This window comes from Hemitrygon akajei, chromosome 3, assembly GCF_048418815.1.
Source record: "Hemitrygon akajei chromosome 3, sHemAka1.3, whole genome shotgun sequence".
NCBI classification, from domain to species: Eukaryota; Metazoa; Chordata; class Chondrichthyes; order Myliobatiformes; family Dasyatidae; genus Hemitrygon; species Hemitrygon akajei.
This window is the reverse complement of record NC_133126.1, coordinates 210050112-210057236: the sequence shown is the minus strand read 5'-3', so window position 1 is coordinate 210057236 and position 7125 is coordinate 210050112. Positions and strand designations below refer to the sequence as shown.

General features: G+C 42.5%; 1 pseudogene; it reads right to left on the bottom strand.

Annotated features, from left to right (window-relative positions):
- Window positions 1-2531: 2531 nt before the first annotated feature.
- LOC140724685 (sin3 histone deacetylase corepressor complex component SDS3 pseudogene) lies at window positions 2532-3163 on the bottom strand (annotated as a pseudogene).
- Window positions 3164-7125: the final 3962 nt, after the last annotated feature.

Below are 7125 nucleotides of genomic sequence, written 5' to 3'. Positions count from 1 at the left end.
GAGACGAGTCTCCACCCTGACAACCTCCCATTATAGTGCCAAACTTTTAACCTACTCTAAGATCAATCTAAACCATCTCTCCCTTAAAACCCTGTGTTTTTCTATCACCCCTGGGTCTATCTAAGAGTTGCTTAAATGCCCCTAATGTATCTCTGTACCTAATGTATGTTTGTGTCTGTTTTGCAGAGTCTTTTTCTTCAGCTGCCTTGTGTACTTTCTGCCCCGTGTGTTGTCACAATCAGGATTAATATTATTGTCACAATCTGGATTAATATTATTGGCACATGGGATTAAAGTTGTTGTTTTGCAGTAGCAGTACATTGCAGTACATGGAGTAATAACTTTAAAAATATACAAATTGCAATGAAATATAAATATAAAATTAAGTAAGTAGTGCAAAAAGAAAGGAAAAGAATTAGTGAGGAGTGTTGACGGGTTCACTGTCCACTCAGAAATCTAATGGTGGTGGAGAAGAAGCTGTTCCTGAAATGCTGACTGTGTGTCTTCAGGCTCCTGTAGCTCCTTCCTGACGGTAGCGATGTCCTGGGTGATGGGGTCCTTCATGACGGGTGCTGCCTTTTGAAGATGCCCTCAATGCTGGGTAGGCTAGTGCCCGTGTGAAACTGGCTGAGTTTACAACTTTCTGCAGCTTTTTTTCGATAGTGACAGTGGCCCCTCCAGACCAGATGGTGAGGCAACACGTTAGAATGCTCTCCCTGTGTTGTGTATGTGGCCTGGTTACACAACAACGCTATTAATAAAAACGCTGGAGATGGGAGCTAAGGTTCATGGTTCTTTACTGGCAGAATCCGAACTCGGCCCAAACACACGTACAGATCAATACGTGCCTCATAGCACATTCAATGACGTGTTACTAAAATATAAAGTAGTCCCTTATTATACTGTAGGCTATATGGTACTCTCCTCCCCTTTCATTTTAATAGTGTATCAACTGTTTTTTTAACTTGGGCACTGTGCTAAACAAGTATGTTTACCCTTAACATACAAACTCCTACCATTTGTTTACTTAATAATATCAAATTTTAACAAAGTAACATAATAATATCAAATTATAACAAGCTTTTTTTAGTTTTGGTCTGAGACCCATTTATAACTCAAGTCTCTGGGGGTCTTCTCTGCCTCTCTGGGTAACGTCTGTCAATAAACTAATTTGTTTTAATACAGATTTTCAATTAAAAGTCATGAAAAGTTTACCTCTGAGCATAGGGAATTAAGAAGATCTGCGCCTCCAACTTGCTAAGAGTTCTAGTCAGCATGTTGCCTCCGTATAATGAAGACTCCTCTGTGCATCTATCCTAGATATATACGCAACTTTATGCTATCACTTGTCTCCCTTACCCATATCTCATTTGTTCCAACTGAGCTAATTACACAGCCAATCTTCGTATTCTCCTCAGATTCCAAATAGATAGCCTGACCTTTATGATACCATCTCTTATGGTAATATAACTTTCCATCTTCGATTTGTGCTTCATATCTTTGTGCTGGTGATTCATCAGGAGTGTTGGGAAGATGCTCAGGAGAAGACGGAGATGCTGTCACTTTTTGTGGAACTCATCATTTTAGGAGCTAAATAAATACATGATAAATTGGAGAACAAGGTTATATTCTAAGCTGGTCAACTTGCAAAGAGTTTGAACAGTAACTCTGATGTGAGATCCCAAGGGCTCTTTCGTGCTGTGATTCAGGTCCACAGGGACTGTAAAAATAGTGCAGGATGTCTGTTCTTCAGGTATGATCTGAAAGAATGTACAATTTGCTTAGGAGAACTCAATGATCCAATCCTGCTTCCATGTGATCATTTTCACTTTCTAAAGTGTAAATGGTGGCTTGAATCAGGACAATGACTCTGCCCACTGTGCTGTAATCATCTAGATGATGATTATGTACCAGTGGTGACAGAAGAAATAAGTGAAGCTGTAGCAAACTTAGTCGTATTTTGCAAGAGGTGTGATGCATTTCTCGTAGCTTCGGTTTCAATGGTCTGCTTCAAAGATGACTTGCCACCAACAAAAGAAGTGGTTGGTGATCCGCTGTCTCTGCTAGTTATTCAAAAGTCAGGGCAATCCAATGACTCACAGAAAGATCAATACTTTACCAGTAATGTTCACCATTTGATGAAGCAGTTGATTGAAATCCTGTTGTTCATTCCATTGTTGTTAAGCTGCTGTTAAAGTACGGTTTTGCTGATATTAAGGATTACCTGCAGTGCTATCTGTCTGGCTCGAGAGGGAGAATTCCTTCAGGTGCACATTCAGCACAAGTGTGAAAATACAACAATAGAAACCTTACAGTTTGTTGCCAGAATTCGCCGCTGTTTTGATGCTGTTTCCCAACTTCTTTGTGAAAAACAAGACACATTGGCTGAGGATTCAAAATATGTACGCGCAAAAGAAACTTTCCTGCAAAGGATTAAGTGTATGATCCTCAGTGGAGGAGATGATTGGTTCAAGATTTACCTTGCGTGAAAGCTGTTCTGTTTGAATGGAGATGCTGGTCTTTTCAGAGATTTAAGCTTTAACGCAGAGAGTTTGCAGATCTTCCAGTACCTGTTCATCTGTTAACAAGAAATGTAACCGCGCAGGTGCAGGTTTTCGTCCTTTATCGGTAATTGGAACAGGCTCATTAGGTCTCCTCCTTAGTTTCCTAGTCGTTATTGGCTTTACCTCCATAGAATCTCCTGTGAGTTCCATTGTTAGCCTGTCATTCTCAATCATCTTTTTCTTTTCTTCTAACTTAATCTTTTTATCTTCAAATTCCTTCACTGCTGCTTTCTTCTCTTTAATATAATTCCTTTCCACTTGTTCTGTCTCCAGTTGCAGAAAAGCTCTTCATTTTGTATTCTTTCTTTGTATTGTTGATCTGGTTTCTTCATCCTTTTCTGATACTCCTGCAAGGTGCCTTCCTGAAACTGTTGTAGCTGTCTTTTGAGAGATGTCAATTTTTCCTGGTACATCTGCTATTTTGCTTCCTGGTGGTCTTCATTATCCTGCTTATTGGCAATATCTGTCTTCCTTGCATCCTCTGTATCTTCATCCGAGTCGCGGCCACGGATGCTGCGTTCATCCTGATTGTCGATGCTGTCTAGCTCCTCCTTGTCGTTGTAATAGTTGACAATAGTTGAGAGGAGAGCTGTGGACATCTTCCCCGCCGAGCTGTCCTCCTTTGTTGACACATCTAGTGACTTGACGGTGTGCCAGTCCAACTGGATTTTCCTGTGCCGTTTACGTCCCAGCAACGGTGATCCTCCATTTTCCAGAACATAGAGGTTCAGCTGCTGTGTTTTGTCCCTGTAGGTCACTGTCACTTTAATTTTACCTTTGGGATGCACTTTCTGTCCTGTGTAAGTCTTTAGTAGAAGTTTAGTTTGCTTCACAGGTATGTGAGAAAACACTCATTTGTAGTTGTGTACAGAGATCACTGTTAAAGCCGAGCCTGTGTCCAACTCCATTTTCAGTCTCATGCCTGCCACTTGTGGAGTGATCCGTATTACTCTTTGATCATCTGTCTCTTTCACGCTGTGAAGTTGCAGACAGGACTCTTTTGTCTGAATCATTTTCATCAGAACTGCTTTCTTCCATTTTGTGTACATTGTTGTGTTTTCCTTTCTGGGGTTTCTTGTCTTTCTGTATTTTGTCCTTTTTTTGCTGTTTACCACATTTGCATACTCTGCCAATGTGGCCCTGTTTGTCACAGTTTTTGCACTCTTTGTCTTTAAACCAACAGTCATCAGGGTCATGTGACATATTCCCACAACAGTAACATTTCTTTCCTCAATTTCTGTCAAAGTGACATTTTAATCGTAGCATACCCCACAGATTTTTGTTGTATCTCCGCAGCACCCCGTGCTGCTGTTTCCATTGATACTGCAGCGTTCAGCGCCTTCTCTACTGTAAGGTCTTTTTCACCCACGAGCTTCTTCTGTGTGGTTTCACAGTGCATGCCACACACTAACCTATCCCTCAATGCGTCCGATAGATCAGCTCCAAATTGACAATGCTCTGATAATTTGCGCAATTCAGCACAATATTTAGAAATGCTTTCATTTTTGCTCTGATTGCATTTGTGAAATTTAAATCTTTCAGCAATGACCAGTGGTTTGGGGTTTAAATGCTGTTGGAGAGTGTCTACTATTTGCTTGAACGTTTTGTCAGCTGGCTTTTCAGGGGTTAACAAGGTCTGTAGTAGGCTGTATGCTTTTGCTCCTATAATACCAAGTAAGATGCTGGCTTTCTTTTCATCATTAACACCATCAGCCTCACAATATAACTCCACTCTCTCAATGTAAGTTGCCCAGTCTTCAATGCCACTATCAAATGCTGTAATGGTTCCAATCATCGCCATCTTTGTTATGTTAATTAAGCCCTGTTCTCCCCTTATTTTCCTTTTTGACTCGTGTCCTTTTTGCTAGCGCCACGAGCGCACTCTGTCTAGATGTATGTGTCTCTCCTTTTCGTCACCCTTTTGGGGCAGGCAGACCCTCAGTCCCTGGGGATCAGCGCTGGCTGTGGTCTCAGCTGGACGTGCTGCGGCTCCGACTGTGTCTCTTGGTCTCCCGACTGTAACACTTACCCAACAGGCTGGTATATGTCTGGGGAAAAGGAGATCCAGCCCCTCACCAACCCCACCTCCCATACACGCAGGTGCTGTGAGAATCAAGTTTATGCCGCGCATACACACCATATCAAATTCACACCAGATACCGTTATGGAATACACTTTAAAGATTTTACTAAAACTAAAAGAGTACTATGCAATACAGTATATATGAAGGAAAAGAAAATAAAGTAAAAGGCGCCAACTTATCAAAGTTCAGTCATTTTAGTGCACATCGTTGGAGCTCAACCATCGAACCATTTGACCCCTCGTCGCTTTCCTCCGACCTCCACGTCCTTGCACCTGGGACCACCCGGGTGGTCGACCGAGCAGTGCAGCGCACGTCCACCTTCCTCGGCGTCTTCTTCCCGACTCCCCTGAAAAGACCGCGAAAACCCCCAAGCTCCCAGACCCACAAGACAAAATAACCTTCCCCCATTGGTCAACAAATGAATACAATCCCAATATCTAAAGCTAAACAACTGTGAGAGAAAGCACTTATCATACAAAGAAGCATTCCTACTCTTAACAGAACAAAGAAGCCATTTTGATTAACAAACACAGTACACTGTACACGACGTTCCCAACTCCGGCTGTGCTCCCGCTTCCTTTCAGACTCGCGGCTTCGCTCCCGCTCCTTGGCTCATTCCTTGCGTTTTTCTTCCAAATGTCGTTATCAATTAAAACATAGCGTTCCGATACCATGTAGGTTCATTAGCGTCGTCGCCAATTTGTTGTGTATGTGGCCTGGTTACATGACAATGCTATTAATAAAAACACTGGAGACAGGAGCTAAGGTTCATGGTTCTTTACTGGTAGAATCTGAACTCAGCACATGAACGTACAGATCAATACGTGCCTCATAGCGCATGCTTAATATCCGCCTAGTAGCGCATTCGACGATGTGTCACTGAAACATCAAATAGTCCCTTATTATACTGTAGGCTATACGGTACACCATGGAAACTTGCAAGTCTTTGGTGACAGACCAAGGCTCCTCAAACTCCTAATGAAACACAGCCACTGTTGTGCCTTTGTAGGTGCATCAGTATGTTGGGCCCAAGATAGATCTTCAGAGATGTTGACTCCCAGGAAGTTGAAACCTTTCCTCCCACCCTTTTCACTTTGATGAGGACTAGTGTGTGACACAGCTGCAAGTGTGACACAGCTGCTACATTTTTCACCAGACCTCACTGTACCTCACCACACCTGTACGCACATCACTAAATCTGACTTAACTTGACTTGCAAATCCATAAATTCAAGTTGGCCCATCTTGGATGCAATAGGAATCTCAGTTCTTGATGTCATTTGGGATTTGTGAAGGGTGCAGGTCATGTACAGTGGGCACGGATTGGAGGGTTGAAGCCTAGGATGATGAAAGGTGTCCAGGTTGGGGTGGTCTTATTAGGCAGTGGCTGGCTTTGGCTCCAGTCCATCACTGTAACTCACTGACAGAATCTCAAAGTTCAAAGTAAACTTATTATCAAAGTATGTGTATGCTAACATGTACAACCCTGAGATCATTTCCTTGCAGGCATTCACGGTGAACACAAAGAGATTCAAGATCCACGATTCAGGATTATTTAATGCCATTTCCAGTTCACAATCATAAAGGAGAAGAAAAATTGATAAAAACAAGAGAAAATCTGCAGATGCTAGAAATCCAAGCAAACAAAATGCTTCAGGCCAGGCAGCATCTATGGAAAAGAGTAAACAGTTGATGTTTCAGGTCGAGACCCTTCATCAGGACAAATAGTTGTTACTCCGGATCAGATGCAGCATGAAAAATACAATAAGATAAAGAAAACAATAATAAAAAACACAATAAATATAAATACATAAGATAAATTACATACTTGATTAACTCTATTGCACAAAATGTTAGAGACTCTGCATCTATGAAAAGGAATAAAGAGTTGATGTTTGGGGCCTCAACCCTTCAGCAGGACTGGAAAAGAAGGGGGAAGATTACAGAATAAGAAGATGTGGGGATCAGGGGAGGAGTATAAGCTGGCAGGTGATATGTGAGAGCAGTGAGGGAAGGTAGGTGGGTGGGAGAGGGGTGATGAAGTAAGAAGCTGGGAGGTGATAGGCAGAACAGGTAAAGGGCTGAAGAAGAAAGAATCTGATAGGAGAGGAGAGTGGACCATGGTAGAAAGGGAAGGAAAATGGGCACCGGAGAGAGGTGGTGGGCAGGTGAGGAGAAGAGAAAGGGTACAAGGGGAGGCAGAATGGGGAAGAAGACAGAAGGGGAGAGGGAAAGATTACCGGAGGTTGGAGAAATCGATGTTCATGCTGTCAGGTTGGAGACTATTCGGATGGAATAAGAGGTTCTTCTAAACTCCAGAGAGTGCAGGCTCAGAACCATCAAACATTCTTCAAGCTCAGCCTTACACACAATCTCCACCAGATAGTCAGGGTAGTCTGATTTATCACCGCCTCTGTGGCTGTCACCTGGAGCTGCACTGCAATTTATTCACAGACTGCAGCACCAGAAACCAAAGCTC